The sequence below is a fragment of the Brachypodium distachyon genome, chromosome 3 (genome assembly GCF_000005505.3).
Source record: "Brachypodium distachyon strain Bd21 chromosome 3, Brachypodium_distachyon_v3.0, whole genome shotgun sequence".
In the NCBI taxonomy this organism is placed as follows: domain Eukaryota; kingdom Viridiplantae; phylum Streptophyta; class Magnoliopsida; order Poales; family Poaceae; genus Brachypodium; species Brachypodium distachyon.
Window position 1 is genome coordinate 25,720,075 of NC_016133.3, and position 17,447 is coordinate 25,737,521.

The following is a 17,447-nucleotide window of genomic DNA, read 5'->3' on the forward strand; positions in this document are numbered from 1 at the left end:
ATGGTAAAATTGAAGAACTTGTTTATGTTGAACAACCTCCTGGTTTTGAAGATCCAGAACATCCTAATCATGTCTATAAACTTGATAAGGCACTCTACGGCTTGAAGCAAGCACCTTGATCAAACACTTTTTACAAAGAAAAGGAATGATGATCTCTTTGTGTGTCAAATATATGTGGACGATATTGTGTTTGGTTCCACTAACCCTGATTTCAGCGAAGAATTTGAAAAGATGATGACGAAGAAGTTTGAGATGTCTATGATGGGAGAATTGAAGTTTTTCCTTGGTCTTCAAATCAAGCAAATGAAGAATGGGATCTTCATCTCTCAAACGAAGTATATCAGGGACATGCTGAAGAAACTTAGGATGGAATCTGCTAAGAAAATTGAAACTCCAATGCCCACAAATGGTCATCTTGACCTCAACAGAACAGGTAAACCTATAGATCAAAAGGTTTTTCGTTCCATGATTGGGTCTATACTTTATCTTTGTGCATCTAGGCCAGATATCATGTTGAGTGTTTGCATCTGCACAAGGTTTCAAGCAGATCCCAGAGACTGTCATCTTATGGCTGTGAAAAGAATCCTCAGATATTTAGTTCACACCCCATTCTTCGGTCTCTGGTATATCAAAGGAGTCTCTTTCGATCTTGTTGGCTATTCTGACTCAGATTATGCTGGTTGCAAGGTTGATAGAAAATCCACTTCCGGCACTTGCCAATTCCTGGGAAGTTCCTTAGTGAGTTGGTCTTCAAAGAAGAAGAATTCTGTTGCTTTGTCGACGGCTGAAGCAAAGTATGTCTCAGCAGGCAGCTGTTGTGCCCAACTTCTTTGGATGAGACAAACTCTCAGAGACATCGATATCTTAGTGGATGCCGTTCCTCTTCTGTGTGACAAAGAGAGCGCCATAAAGATTGCCAACAATCCCGTCCAACATTCTCGCACGAAGCACATTGATATTCGACACAATTTTCTCAGAGATCATTTGTCCAAAGAAGAAATATGCCTAAATCATGTGAGGACAGACAAACAACTTGCAGATATCTTCACCAAACCACTTGACAAAATCAGATTCCGTGAGCTGAGGAGTGAATTAAATATCTTGGATTCCCGGAATGTCTCTTGAAGACTTGCATACTTGTGAGTACTCTTGCATTCATGTTTACTTCACTTGCATTGTCTTCAGTTTTTCCGTTCCTCAGTATGTGTTATTTGTTCCCCGTTTTTTCGTTTGTCTTCAGTAGGTTTAGAAGCCAGTCGTTTGCTTCTTTCTTCAAATTCATCTGTGCAGTTGTTCTTCACTGCTTTTGCCTCTTACTGACAGATAAAAATGAAACTTAAGGACACCTTAGAACCCATCTATCTTATCTATTTCTTGTCTGTACACAAAATTTGTTCATCGTAATTCAGATATCATCGAAATCCTTGTCGGTGATGCAAGAATTTTCATTCTTCAAAATTGAGTTTTGTCTTCAGTAAAACCGTCAGTCTTCAAAGGTCTGAAGAATACAACTTTAACGGAATCTTTGTTTTAGCCGTAGTCTTCATGAATCTTTCCGAACGGTAAAATCTTATCCCTCAGGAAATATAAACCGTACGGGGAAACCCTAACGGAAATTTTGGGATAAAAAGATACCGGTAAGATCCTCCTTTTTCACCTCCCTATATAAGGACAGCTTACCCCTCCTCGGAAAATTCAATTCCACCAAATCCACCGCTCTCTCGCGTCCGGAAAGCTCACGCAACTCCTCCTCTTCGCCGCGAACGACCGGACGTATTCCTCAAGCCTCAGATCTTCAGCGCCGCCGCTGACCTACGTCGATTCAAGTCGGGAATTGCAGGCAAGCGTCGTTTTTCCCTTCTTAGATCGATTCCGCGTAGCAAACTCATCTTAATATCCACGTTTGCTGCAGTAGATTGACTGCTCTCGCCGAGTTAGGGCTTTGCGGTTAGGGTTTTGGTGATTCCTCTATTCTTCACCGAGCTCATCTTAGGTACACTTCAAGATTCTAGGAATTAGATGAATCCTCATTGTTCTGTAGATTGCTATGTTTGCGTAGATTGATTTACTCTTACTTTCCGAAGTTCTAGCTAAATCAGATCTAGGTGGAAGCTCTCTCGTAGAATTTCAGTTTAAATCTGTTTAGCTGTCTTCGTTGAAGAACTGAGCGGTCATTTTTCACAAACATAGTCAATTTGCTTCAGCTAAAAACTCTTGCCAAAATTGTTTTGTTTCTGAGAATTTGTGTACTTCTTGCCTATTCTTCGTACCCTCTATTTCACAGGTGTCATCATGTCTGACTCAACCCGCTCCAGCAATGACTCGGAGAGAGAAGGATAGTATCTGTTTGACTCAACGCGTGTGTAACAACCCGATAGCAACCCTATTCTTTTAAGCCCTTTTGGACTGTTTTGTAATTTAGTTATCTTCATCATCTGTCATGCTCATGTCATCATCAACATTTTGCCATGTCATTAGCATCATGTTGCGTGAAATAATTATTCGTTGCACGAAATGTCACTTCTTTTGTGTTGTCATGTGCTTGTCTTTTTGTTGTGATTCTAAAAGCTTAAATTATTTTTTTACAAATCCTAATTTGTTTTTCAAAAAAAGTAATTCCGGGTTTAATTAGACCTAGCCACCTCTCTCTTATCTATTTCAAAATCAAAAATTGCGAAACCACTATTTTGTTTGAGGCTTTTGTTGGCCCAAAAGCCAACCTAGCAAACCCTAACCCTAGCCTATTTAATCCCCTTCCTCTCTTTTTCTTTTTCCTTCTCCTCCTATTTTTTTCCTGGCCGCCGCCGCTCGTTTTCTCCCCTTCTTCTTCCTCCTCCTACCGCTGCCTTCTTCCATGGCCGGCACCCCCCTTCCTCCTGAGCTCGCTCCCCACGCGCGCGCCCCCTCTCTTTTCCTCTCTCCCCGCACAGCTCTGCCCCGCGCTCGCCGCCAAGCTCCTCCGGCCGCCTCCACCGCGCACGACCCCGCGTGCCGCCCCGGTGCCTCCTCCTCCCGCGACCCCCCTGGCCACGCATGCCGCCGCCTCCCCTCGCTCCCTGCGCCTGCAGCTCCGCGAGCGCCCTGCTGCTCCCATCACCGGCGACCACCACCGCGCGTGCCCTCCTCCCTCTGGCACCTCGCCGGCTTCGCCCCCGTCGCCGAGCCCCTCTGCGCCGGAGCCGCCTCCCCGTCGGCCGCGTCCGCCCCACGCTCCGCTCTCCCTCTCCCCACGGCCTTGCCTCGTGCGCGCCTCCTGCTCGCCCCCTCCTCTGCTCTCTGTCGCGTGCGCCGCCCGCGCCCGGCTCTGTCGCCGGCGACCGACCTCTCCCCACACCTGCCCGCGCCTCCGCCTCTGCCTGGCCGCCCGCGCGCCCCCTCTCCACAGAGCGCCGCCTCCACCTCGTCGCCGCGTCCGCCCCGCACGATTCCTCTGCCCTGCTCCGTCAACCCCCTCGCCCCAGCCCAGCCGAGCCTCCTCCTTGGCCCATCTTCTTCAGCCCGCAAGCCCAAGTCCATCAGAAGCTCAGCCCACAGCCTTGCTCTTTTTCTATTTTCTGGAAATTGTTAAACCTTGATGTGTGGGCCCTGCTTGTCAGTCTGTGTGTTTCTGTTTGTTGCCGCTGCCCGCTACCGTGTTGCCGCTGCTTCGCGTCGAGCCGTCTTGCTGCTGCACTTCGTCGACGCCCGCGAAAAACCACATCGCTTTGGAGATGAAGCCACGCGACTACATCGCCTACGTGAACAACTACTTCGCCTATGAGGACTACATCGTCTACGTCGACTACTTCCTCTACATGGCGACGCCGCACGTGTCCAAGGTATACCATGCGATCGTCCCGTGAGGCCACCGTTCTTCGGCGTAGACCCGTAGGTTGCGATTGTCGATATCCATGTGTTGTATGAGATGCCGTGTATGTACCGGTAGTATCGATAATGTTAGTTGCAGGTATGTCGTTGCCACCGGCGTGTGCAACCCCGTTCGACTGGTTTGTTTGGTGTGTTGTTCCTGTTTTAAAGCATGCATCGCACCTATCCATGTCATTGTCATGCATGCTAATCCAACTATAATATTATTGTGTGTAATTGATCAATTAAACTCTATTTCCTGCATATGGAGTTGTATAGATGCTATGTGTAGATTATTCGGACTCCATTTAACTTGGTAATCGTATATAGGATTTACTTTCGGAATCCTTAATATGACATGCATCATCCCTATATGCCACGCATCATTCTTTGATTGCACATATCAGTTAACTTGTGTATCTTGTATGCTTATACTCTCCTTTTATGTGGTGGATTTGCTTCTTCCTCGCTAGTTTTCGATTCCTACGACGACGACTACCCGTGTGTTCTTTCTCCAGGATCCTTGCTCAATTCCGGGCAATTGAGTACTCCAGGCAAGCAGCCTTCCTTGACCTTGTTGATTCTACCTATTGCTTCTCCCTCAATCTTGCATTAAGTTACGATCTCAGTCTGGTCATGATGCCTCTAGGATTGCATAGCTTTTAGTCAGCTCCACTTATCGCCTTATGTCTTGTTACTTGTCCTAATACCTTGTCACATGTTTGTTGTTGCCCTACATCTTGGTCATTAGAGGTCATGCTTAGTTGCGAGTCTAGTGTCTTATATCTGAGGTTCCACAATTGCTACATCCACATGCTACTTTCTGTATTCAAATTGCAAATATTAAACTGTGATATGATATTAAACCGTAACAAGGCAACGATGGGAGGCCGTGTTCTAACGCATTGGTGTTATGTTCCATTGGCGCCAACCTAAGGACTGAGTTCTCGTTTTCGCCGATCCAAGAAACTTCGCGCTAACCGCTCGTGGGAGAATATATGGGTTCCCCCTCGGCTTAGTACTCGTTTCATAGCTCTTCCAGGGGCCACATAGTTCGGGCGTTCCATTTGGCATTTGCATTGCATGCACACAGAGATTTGTGGAGACTTGTTGGTGACTTCGCATTCATATAGGATTGCGGCACTAGTCTGGAGTGGTCATTCTGCGGACACTGAACCACTACCAGCTGTCCTCGCAACTCTTGAGTCCGTACGACGCTTCGGCCGGGCTCTCGTTTCGGATTAGACTCAGTTGGGTGGTCCCCTGGATTAGTTGTGGAGCTTGGAAACGTCATGTCGCGCAATCCTGCCGACACACGTCTTTGTGTGTTCCTACTCGAGTGGCAATAAGGGTTGGATGAACGTGTACGGGTAAATTGGCTCACCCTGAAGGGATAAATCTTTCGGAAAGCCGTGTCCACGGTTATGGACGACTTGGTTGGTCATTACTTGATCATAGAGAACTTAACCAACTTAATCTCATAAACTTGAGTAGTAATTAGCCTTAATCATGGATATGCTTAAAACTGCTTAAGGGTGAGTTTCCTTTGGATTGCTTCCTCACAGGGTGTTGAGGGGGTGATATTAGGATTGTGTTGTTTGCTGTTTAGTAAATAGGTTAATCACCTCATCTGGTAGACGCTTCTCATCCTCTCATTAGACGTTGTTATTAGAGTGTCTCTCGAGATATTTTTTGCTGCTGCATAACCCCACCATATTTATCCATCCTTTGAGACATGTTGCATACTAGCATAGATCTCCCCGTAAGTCTTACGAGTACTTTGTACTCAGTTGCTTTGCAATGTTGTTTTCTTCAGAGGTTCCAGTAGAGCAGGTGAGCTGCTAGCTTCTTCGAGGAGCACGACGTTGGCTTCGATGTTTAGCTAGGAGATCCAGATCAGAGTTCTGAGACTCGTGGCGGGTTTCCTTCCAGCTTCCAGCCTCTTCAGGCCATGCTGTATTCGTGTTCGTACTCGGGCATAATTCGACTTCCGCTGATGTAATGATGTAATGTTGGGACATGTGTCCTCTCTTTGTAATATTTGTTATTCTGCTCCTTGTATGAGCTTTGTAATTACTCTCTTCTGTAGAGTTTTGGTAATGATATTCATGTTGCAAAAATCTTGCGATGAGCACATTAATGCATGTATGGATTGAAGTGTTTATCGTAGGTTAAGAACCTGAGACTTGAATTATGCAAAGGTTATCAAATTTGGGCTAAATTGCATCATTCCGATCCCGGGGTCTTACAACTTGGTATCAGAGCCCGACTGACTCTATGATTCCCTGGCTACTTTTGGTCGAAGTTTAGTCTAGAAATCTATTTTGTTCCTCTAAACTATTTGAAAATGTGAAAATAGGCTCTATTTTTCTTCTTTCCCACCCACCCACCCTTCTTGTTTTCGGAAATGTTCCCTCTCGCCTATGTTTTGCAAACTAAGTATCTCGTGGGTTTTTCGTAGTACCTCAGGTGGTGTCTTTCTCGTCTCTTCTTTTGCTTCAAGACTGATGAAGACCTTCTACTTTCTCTTCTATTTGGTGGTTCTGTATGTGTTATAGACCAAGCTTTTCTTCTCTTTCACTCGTCTCCTTCTTTTCTTCTCGACTCCCCGACTTGCCTTCTTTCGGATGGTTTCACATTCTTTCATTTGGCTTCGTCAGGTTGTCCGATTTGACTCGCTGCGAGAACAACGCTTGTCTTTGGCCATGCCGCATAACGCAATGAGTTCGTCAATCTGTTTTTTTCGTCCTCTTCCTGGCATTCTATATTTGTTATAGAATTTGCTTTTCTACCTTGGCTTTTGCCTTTCCTTTGAACGACTTCATGGATCGCCTTCTTCTAGGTCGGTTGGTTCATAAGTGGTTCCTTTGCCAGTTGAGTCAAGATCTTTTGTCATCCAGCTACATTTTGCGATGCCTTGGATTACATCGGATTTTGTTGGGAATCTTGGTACGTTGTGTATGAAGATTACCTTGATCTCAACCAGGAGATGTATCGTGTAGTGGTTTACACTTAAGACGATGAGCCGTCTGACGGAACACCACTTCATGTTTTTGTGGCACTGGATGGTATCATTTGAGATTGTAATCCAGAATGCCAAACCACATCTACCTTACCCTGCTGCGTACAAAGTACCTTAGTATGGAGAAGTCACTTTTCAAAATGCATTCCTAGGGGATACATTCATGAAGGGAGACTTTACTTCAGATTGTGCAAAGAGGCTAAGGATCGTCTGATCTATGTTGAGAGCATAGCTAAGTTTGCACATGATAAAGGTAGGATCAACCAGAATCTGCATTTCTAGCTTGGTCACACTGGTTAACGACAATGGAATGCTCTGCGTTGATTGTTGGCTACTATAGATGATGGGTTCTTCTTTAAGGATGTGCTTTACCCTGAGAAACCCTAGTTCTCGTTTCCAACAAGTTGCTTGATGTTGGTGGTTTTATCTTTGATCGTGGTTTTCTCACCATACTCACAGCTACAGCAATCATCTTTCATGTTTCTGTGGCAAGTAAACGCCTTACGGTGTTCATTTTTCCATGAGACCATAGGCAATTCCAAATGTGTCCGTAACGCTTGATCCTCGTTATAGGGATTCATGTATCCATAGCAATTGTGTACTACTATTCCGTGCGATATGTGATGCATAATTGATGTTATGCATCAAATTTATCTTTTGATGAACTCGGATCTTTCTTTTCAACCTTATGTGTACGACTTTGTATCAGTGGTACAACTTGGAACTAGACTATAACTTGGCATCTTTTGCAATGTCACTCATGGTCGCTTTCCTTTCTTGTTTTGTCACGCATGCATTATGCAAAAGTGGGCAAACAAACCTCTCCAATCTCTAGAGCATTCTTCTGTGTATGAATGACATCTAGGTTCTTTCACAAGCTTCTTTTGTTCTCACCCGGAGCCCAGACCATGAATTCCAAACATATGCTCCGTTCGAAATCTGTTTTGATTTGACTTTCTGTTTCGCTTTTCCAACACTTGATTCTATACCGGTGTTTTGAATCTTTCCAGATGTTGTTCCAGAAAATTTGCTAGGCATTCCGTCTAACAAAGCAATCAAGTTTGTTATCAAACAAGAACCAGGATTAGCTCTAGTTTTCTAATCGGCGTTACAAGATGTTTCCCAATAACTTGTTAAGCTCAAGAAAGAATTGGAAGACTTCGAACATAAAGGCTACTTCCGACTTAGTTCTTATCCTTGGAATTATCCACTCTGTTTGTGCAGAAGGGGAATAAAAACCAAGTGCGTGTGCATTGATTATCGTCCTCTTAATCAGCGTACAATTGAGAACAAGTATCATCTCTCGCGCATCAACGTTCTTTGATCAGCTGTCTGGTACGTGAGTCCTTTTCTAAACTTGATTTGAGAATGGGTTACCATAAACTCAAAATCCGAATGAGGACATTCCAAAGACTTCCTTCCATCACTCGTTTTGGTCTTTACGAGTACACAATCATATCTTTGGCCTCACCAATACTTCGTCAACCTTCTACTGTCTCTTCAACTTTGTCTTTTTGGAATTTCTCGACATTCTTGGTGGTCCTCTTCAACGATGTCCTTGACAACTCCAATCAGAAGATTCTTGCTGAAGATCTCCGTCTTGTTCTATCCAATCTTTTTTATTGCACCATCTCTCTACCCACCTTTGCAAATTCCAAGAGTTAAGTTGCTCAATCCACCTATCCGTGTACAAAGTTAATAGTTTGGGTGCGAGATGGACTAATCACCCGTCGATCACGGGGCTCCGACACCGGGGGCGTGCGGTCACGTGCCCTTTTTAGGTTCGGCAGGGGCGTCGGGGATCACTCTGGCGATCGCCGTCGTGGCCGATGATCCTACATAACCTGCAAAGTAACGTACCCAAGATGCATGCAAGCTAAGAGCACATGGACGCACGTTTTTACCCAGGTTCGGGCCACCCGGAGGTGTAAACCCTACGTCCTGCCTGTCTGAACTGGTATTAACTATAGATCAAGTGTTTACACGTTGCCGCGGGAGGGTCCCCGGCCGCTCTCTACTTTTCTGATAAGTGCTCCTTGCTATTCTTGGGCTACCACCTTTGTGGCGGGAGCCTGCGCCCGGGAACTCCTCCTCCCGGCAAATCTCTCCCCGGGAAGCGCCCAGGCCAAACACACCCGGGAACCCCCTCCTGGGAAGTGTCCAGGCGAGAATATTTCCCGAAGCCCCGCTAGCCCTTCCGGGCCGGTAGCTTGCCGGGCTGCTCATGGCTGCTGCCCGGGACGCAATCCTCTCGGGAATTCGGAGACAGGGCCCACGCGTCGTGCAACGGTGGTACCCCGGGTGCCACTGGTGCGACAGTAGCCCCCGGGCGTGGGCCGGCATCACCTGTTCCCGGACGAGCCTTCCCCAGGTCGGTTGCCGGGCTACGCCCACAACTGACGCGTGGGCCCCGATTTGCCTCGGGCCCGCGACCCTTCGTTGCCCCTAGTACCACGCCGTTACAACGGAGTAGTGGGCGCGTGATTTCCGCCCTAACTTCCCCCTTAAACAGGGAAATTAAGACCAGTCCACGCATTACTCCTTATGATTAGGAGTTATCCCCGTGCACCTGTAGGGTACGGAACCGGCCGTTACCAAACGGCCGGGCGTTATAAGACTCTTACTGTTGCCAAAAGGGGAAAACACTCTGCCCCCCACAGCCTTCGTCTTCACCCTCCTTCGCATCTCGCACCCAAGTGTTCTCGCTAGCTTCCACCTTCATCCCCCATGGCGCCCCCCACCACTAGGAAGGGAAAAGAGGCGCCGGTCCCGAAGAAAGCGGCGGCCAACAAGAGCGAGGCGGCAACCAAGGCAACCGGTGCCAAAGACCAGAAGAAGCAGGAGATGCGGTGTAACATCCCAAATTTCAAACTTTTACAGATGCATTGCATCCATGAGCATCATGCCACAATTGCATATTTGAATTCAAAATTTGAATCTCAAAAGGCTTTAAAAGACTTTATTTACACCCATTTAAGCTTTGGATTTTCAAACCAATAGGGTTTATGTATAAAAGGGGTTTATTGCATATATAAGCTATCCCATAATTTTTGGATAATTATTTGAGTTGAAAAAGTATTTTATTTAAATAGGAAATATAGCCCTAAAGGCATATATAGGGCAAATGTATTTTTATATTTTTTATTTTGAGGGGAAACTACTCCCAAAAGTTGTATCATGGTAAAACATGATTTTACAAAATTTCTAGAATTTATTTGGACCAATTTGGAGTTCAAAATCAAAAGTTATCAAAGAAAAAAGAAAAAGGGAAAAAGAAAAGAAAAAAAAAGAGAACCGGACCGGCCCGACCGCGCGCGAGCCGGCCCAGCCCGCACCGTCCGCCCGCCCGCGCCCGCTGCCACTGACAGGTGGGGCCCACCTCTCAGGGCCTTCGTTCCCGAAGGAAAGCGCCCTCGCCGCCGCGCTTCTTTCCCCTCTCTTGCCTCCCCGAATCGCTACGCCCACGCCGCCCAATCCCTTGCCGGAAACGCTTCGCGCCGCCGCCATCCTCGCGTCGCCCCGACCTCGCCGGTGAGTCATAGCCGCCGCGACTTGGCTCTTCTTTCTTCCCTCTCCATTCCACACCGTTTGACGCGCTCTTTTTCCCGTTTTATGCCCCGTAGCGTCGCCCCCGTCGATACCCGAAGCTCGCCGGAGTCCGGTGACCGCGCCGCCGTCTTCGCGCGTCCTAGGCAAGCCCTCCGACAGCCCGACCCCGCGCCGGCCGCATCACCGTGTTCCCCGTGCCGTGCCGCGCCTCCTCGTGACCTCCCTGTCGCGCCAGCCTCGCTGGAACCCCGCGCCGCCGCTCCTCGCCGTCTTCGTCTCCGACCCCGGCCGAAACCCTAGCGCCGGTGAGCTCCATCTTCGATCTCGGCCGTTGGATCTTGATCAACGGTCGAGATTAGAACATTTTATTCCTTATAAAACGAACCGGTACCATCCAATAAGAACACGCCACGTGGCACCCGAGTTATAAAATAAAAATCTAATTTTAATTCCCCAGATTAATTAAAAGGCACTTTTGTATAAAAGCCCCTATAACTTCAAATGATCATACCTTTTAATCTGTTTGGCCAAATTTAATGATCCACACCTTTTTGGAATCCTTAGGAAATGTAGAATCTTTTGCCACTGTCCGATTTCAAATTTGAATATTTGAATCACATTCAAATTACAGAATAGGGTTTAATCCATTTAAATCATAACTAATTATTTAGAAGTCCTTTTTGAATGAAACCAGGGCGCAAACCTTTTTGAATCATAACTATATTTTTTGAACTAAATTTCTTTGCAGATGCAAATAAAACCTTATTTTAGGATTTAAACCCTAGCCTTTGCCTTTTTATTTAAAACCCTAATGCATCGGTTTTAATTACTTATGCTTAGGACCAGTAGATCACCCGAATAAAATCAACCCACTCATGTCACATGTTTTGCATTGCATCATGGCATACATTTTTTTTTACTCTTGATTGTATTGTGTGTTTATGTATGCAAATGTTTGTATTTGATTAGTTTTCTCGGAGAGCGAACTGTGTGATTACGAAGAGTGTTTGAATACCAACTACTATCAAGGCAAGTTCACTTTGACCATCATCCCATTATTTTATTATGCACTAGATTTTTATTAGTTGCATTGTTAGGATTATTACTGTATTTATGCTAGCTATGATCTGTCCTAGTAGTATAGGACACCCTTTGTCATGACCTTACCACCAATTGCCATCGTAGTAGTAAAATGCTATGCTATGAGAATATACGAGGGTGGTGTTATCACAATGTGATACTATTGAATTACCTTATGATTTTCCTAGTGTATGGCAAAACAAGTAATTCAATGAACCGTCCTGGGTGGGCCGCTTTGAGTTTTCGGATGTCGTGACGTTAGGTCCATTTCTATGGGGCCCGCTGAGTCGTCTCTCCGTGTGATTCGGGAGCGTCCATGGTCGTCTCCCCGTGCGATTCGGGGAGCGCCTGCATCACAATGTGGGATGCCACTCGGGGTAACCAGAGACTGGACTAGTTCCTGTTTAGTAGCTTCCAGTACAATCGCATGGATGGTCTCTGCCAGGATGGCTGTAAGAAATATGAACTCGGATCCGAGGTGACATCGGTATGTAGCAGTGTAGGTGGGGGCGCGTCCCTCAGGTGGTCTGGGGGATTATGTTTTGAAAATTCCTATAGTCGATGCCGTTGCTACTCTACCCTGAGGACAGCAAGGGATTAACACGTCGATTTCTTGTGAGGAATGTGTACAACCTCTCGAGAGTGTCAAACTAAGTACTTAGCCATGTCCCCGGCTACAACCAACGACGAGGATGCAACCCCAGTGACGACCCACTTCGAGAACATGGAGATAAACACCGTGGACTTGGTGTCTTGCCTCGAGCACGAGATGACCAGGGCCAACCTAGCCGAGGAGCAGGTTGGAAATCTGTTGGGAGAGAACACCCAGTGGCTGGAGGACAAGGTTGTGTTGGAGAACACTGTCCTCAACATGGGAGACGCCATCGAGCAGCTGCAGTATGAGAGGGACCAGGCTCGCTACTACTGCGAGCAGTTCTAGGTGTTCATCGTAGCCGCAGCCGCAGCACCAGCGCCTGTCCAGTTCCCACCTCCGCCACAGGATCAGGAGATGGCGCCTCAGGAGGAGGAACCGACCGAGGAGGAGGAGCCCCAGGAGGTCCACGAGATGGACACCCCTTCCACCAACACCCGCTCCAAGAGGAAGGCGAACGGAACCGCACCATCAGCCACACTTCCTTAGACTTGTTGATGCCTACCAGTTTTTATCAGTTATTTATCGTTATCAGTTTTGCGAGTTAGTCATTGACCATACAATCTATGTGTATGGCAATGTAGATCGATTGCATTTTCCGTACTCTTTATGGGCAGTACCCCATCAAGAACAAGTGTGTTTTGCTAGAATTTCCAAAACCTTTTATAATTGATTGAGTGTATGTTTGACATATGCTTGAGTTATATCTTATTTATTTAGTTATCCTTAGCTCTATTCTATCTGTTTCCTCATCTATGCTACCCTAAACAGATGCCTCCGAGACGCCAGAACCCTGCCAACAACGCTGAGGCTAACAATGCCGAAGCTGACGGAAACGCTGCCGCCATGCAGCAGTTATTGGCCGCCCAGACCCAATTCTTCCAGATGATCATCCAGCAGTTGGCCAACAACAACAACAAGAACCAGCAGCACCACCCACCTCAAGTGGATATGCTGACCAAATTTCTGCGATTGCGCCCGCCTACTTTTTCCAGCTCCACTGAGCCCATTATGGCTGACGACTGGCTTCGTTCAGTCAACAAGAACTTGGTCACCATCAACTGCACTGAAGAAGAGAAAGTGCGGTTTGCAGCTCATTTGCTAGAAGGATCCGCAGCATCTTGGTGGGAGAACTTTCATATCACCACCCCCATCGAGGATGTCACCTGGGACATGTTCCAGGAAGCCTTCCGCACCGCCCCCATTTCTGCGGGAGTGCTCAGCCTGAAGAAGAAAGAGTTTCACAGGCTACGACAGGGAAGCCGCTCTGTGTCAGAATATATAGAGGTTTTCAACCAACTGTCCCGCTATGCACCGGATGATGTGAACACCGATGCTAAGCGCAGGGAGAAGTTTTTGGACGGTCTAAACGACGAGCTGTCAGTCCAACTTGCTATTGCTTACACCCCCACTTACCAGTCTTTGATCGACAAGGCCATCATTTTGGAAAGTAAGCTCACTCAGATGGAGAGCCACAAGAAACGACTCCATCAAGGTAGTTCTCACACTGGCCCGCACCAGAAGCAGCGCACCTCCTATGATGGAAGTGGCAGTTCCTCTTTGAGCAGGAACGGGAACCAGAACAGCCACCGCAGTGGAGGTAATGGTCACAACCACCGCCAGGGAAACCAAGGGCACCACCATCAGGGTGGCAATGTGAACCGGCACCATCAGCAGCACCAGCAGCAGCATCAGTTCGCTCGCCCAAGGCCCATCAATGGCAATAGCAATGGCAGGAATAGCGGCAATGGCCAGAACGACAATGGTCAGAATCACAATGCCAACAAGGACCTGAGCAAGGTAGAGTGCTACAAGTGTCACAAGATGGGACACTATGCCACCAACTGCCCGGACAACCAGGATGGCACTAGGGGATTATGTTCTGAAAATTCCTGTAGTTGATGCCGTTGCTACTCTACCCTGAGGACAGCAAGGGATTAACACGTCGATTTCTTGTGGGTAAAGTGTACAACCTCTTGAGAGTCTCAAACTAAGTACTTAGCCGTGTCCCCGGTTACGGACTAAGGTCTCACTCATTCCAATTTCCTAATAAAATGAATGGTTTGAACTGGGTAGGAGCAATTGATGTATCTACTCAATGTGCCTAGGTTAATAGGAGCATGGGTGTTTCTACCCCGTGTCTAATAGAATTCAAAACTATTTGTTTAAAAATGATAGGATTGAACAATGATGCTTTTACGCAAATAGCCAAACCCCACCTAGCCAAATTATGCATGTAATTGGTAGGTCCTTTATAACTCTGCTGAACTTGCCAATACATTCAAATGTATTGACCACGTAGTGGCTGCAATTAACAATGCAGGTGGATCCGACGATGAGTGAGGTTCGTCGTTTGTCGTGGGTCATGTGCTTACATTCCAACATGCTCTCACCTTGAGTAGTGTGGCCCTTATGTTCTACCCTTTTCCGCTGCAGTATTTTGAAACATTGTTTTATGATGTTGAAACAGTATTTGTTTTATGCTGGCCCCAGAGGTCATGCGAGGTTGTAAGTACTATTAAATTCTGGATGATGCGATGTAATGAAGTACTTTGACCTTTGCTTCTGTATATTTCATCATGAAACTCTGTGTGCTAGTGAGTCGATCCAGGGACTAGCACAGTAAGCACAGAGATCCAACCCTCGTAAGGGGGAGGATCGCTTCATGCGGGCCACGCTCGCCTTCTACCAGCCTGGCTACAACGGCAAGGCGCTGGACAAGGTCCGGCATACCGTCGCCTCCAATTTCAACGAGCACGGGGAGACCCTGATCTTCCCGGCGGGCGCCGAGCACCAGGACAATGACTTCCTGGTGTTCGTGCGCTTCCTCCTCACCGGGTTGGTGCCACCATTCTCGCTATTCCTCCACGCGCTGATGGAGTCGTACCAGCTGCAGGTGGCGCAGCTCCACCCCACATCGCTGTTTCTCCTCGCCACCTTCCAATTCCTCTGCGAAGCGTTCGTGGGGGTGATGCCGTCGGTGGGGCTCTTCCGCCTACTATTTCTACCCCGGATTGACAATGCGAAAGCGATGTCGTCGGGGGTGGTATTCCGCGCCTGCGACCAGATGAAGTCTGAGTTCATCGTCTGGTCGGGGAAGAAGATTGAAAAGGAGTGGCGGGGCGACTGGTGCTGGGTCCGAGTGGAAGACCCCCAAGAGTTCATCCTCTCGCCCATAGAGTTGCCGCAACCCCACAACGGCTGGCAAGACAGGTACCACCGCGACGCCGATCTCCTACCCATCGTGGAAAAGATAGCCGCGGCGCTCACGGACGTGGACGTGGCGCGCCCCTTCGTCCACCAGCGCATCGCACCGCTCCAACTGCGCTCCCGGCCCGCGTGGATGTACACGGGTCCTGGGGACAAGACACGCCTCTAGCAGGACGGCATGGATTTGGAAACCCTCAGGACGTGGGTGAGGGGAATCTCCGGCGAAACCTCCCAATCAACGAAGTTTCTGCCGGGGGTCTTTTCCCTTCATGCTGGCGTTGCCACGCTCAATGACATCGTCGGCGCCTTCCCGCCCTGCAACGAGTGGGGGTTGATGGACGACACCCCCGCTCGGGCCCCGCGCGCCCTCCTGCTAGCTCCTCGCGGGAAGCAGGTGCTCGAGGAGAGCGGGGGCGAATCCGAGACCAGCTGGCCCTCCCTCTAGTCGCTGGATGACAACGCGGGCCAGGCTGCGGCGTCCCCGTGGACGACAACGACGAGGACAGCGACAACGCGCCCCTGATCGTGCAGAGATCAAGGACATTCGCGGCGGCCACGGCTGTCTCCTCGGCATCGACATCCGCCCCAGCAGCGGCCGCCAGCCTCACGGCGGCGGCCGCTTCAGGGGCGCCCGTCGGTACTTCGGCGGCGTCCGCGTCAGCGGGGGTCGCCGGAGTCACAACGGCGACATCCGCCCTAGCAGCGGCCGCCAGCACTGCGACGGCAGTTGCTCCGGTGGAACCCGCCGATGCCTCGGCGGGGGCCACCAGCGACCCAGCAGCGGCCTCAGCAGCGACAGCCACCGGGGATGTGCCGGCAGCCTCCTCGGAGCCGGCCCCTGATTCCGCGGTGGCTTCGCCACCGTCTCCCGCGACACCTCGGGACACGGCGACCCAGCGGGCACCTACGGTGCCGCCCGCTTGGGGGTCTTTCGGGGCTTCGCGCTCCGGCGCAACCCCCCGAGGTCCAACTCGCCGGCGGGTGCCAGCAAAAAGGGGGAGGAGCGACTCTCCGCCCGCCACGCCGAGCAAGAGGGCACGCGCGGACGCTGGCAGCGCCGCCGACCTGACCGACACGGGGGCCAGTGGCGCAGTCATCGTGCCTGACGACGGAGCCCCAACAGGGGCGGGGCCTGCGACTTGTACGGCTACTTCGCCCCTCCTCTGCTGCATTTTTTTTAGTAGTTAGTTAACCGTACAAACGTACCTTGTTTTTCAGCAAGCGGCAGCTCGCCCGTGGCAAGCCTCCCGGAACCTCCCACCTGCACGGGGGAGGAGGCGGAAGCCCCCCACTCGAGTCCACCTGCCCTGGAAGGTAACCACCCCGGCCACCCTTGTCCGCTTCCGACAGCTCTCTTACTTGTCGATGCTCACACTCCTTATTGCTGTAGACATGAGCGCGCCTGCACCGGGAGCGGGCGCTACCGTGGTTGATCTCGACCCGGTCGTCGAGATCACGGGGGCGGCGGAGGAGCCGGAATCGGCTCTCGCATCAAACCCTGCCGCGCCGGCGACAACGGCAGTGGTGGCCACCGCCACCACCGGGACGGCGCTTGGTGACGCGCCTGCAGCCGCGGGCGCGGCTGGCGCGGGGGCTTGCCTGCCGCCCAGCAAGGAGCGGCTCCCGCCGGGAGCAGGGAGGCTTCTCCAGCCCCGGGGTCCCCGGGTGCGGCTGAAGGGGAAGCTGTCGGGGAAGGACAACAGGATCCCTCAGAGCAGGCGGGCGACCTCCCGCACAGCCCTACATCGGCAGCGGGGGCTTCGTCGTCTTCAGCCGCCCTCCCCAACACCGGCCTCGGCACCCTCGCCGGCCTAGCTTGGAATCATATCACTTGGAATCCGAGCATCTTCGAGTGGGGGCACCGGTTCCTGGACGCCGTCAGGGACCAACACCAAGCCTTCGTCACCTCTTTCAAGGAGGTGAGGGAGCACCACGCCGTTGCCAAGAACCAACTTGGCGAGGTGCGGGAAGCCGTGGAGAGGGAACGGCAGGAGCTCTCCCGGCTGCGCGAGGAGACGCGCCTTGCCAGGGAGGAGGCGCGTCTTGCCCGGCAAGCCTTGGAGGACGCCGAGGAACCGGTGGTCCAGG

At 49.8% G+C, this 17,447-nt stretch overlaps 1 long non-coding RNA gene across 1 annotated transcript; it reads left to right on the forward strand.

Annotated features, from left to right (window-relative positions):
* The first annotated feature begins 2,758 nt into the window (after nucleotides 1–2,758).
* On the forward strand, nucleotides 2,759–4,726 carry LOC112271400. Its single transcript, XR_002964282.1, has 2 exons — nucleotides 2,759–3,818; nucleotides 4,320–4,726. It is a non-coding gene; the product is annotated as an uncharacterized LOC112271400 (long non-coding RNA).
* Nucleotides 4,727–17,447: the final 12,721 nt, after the last annotated feature.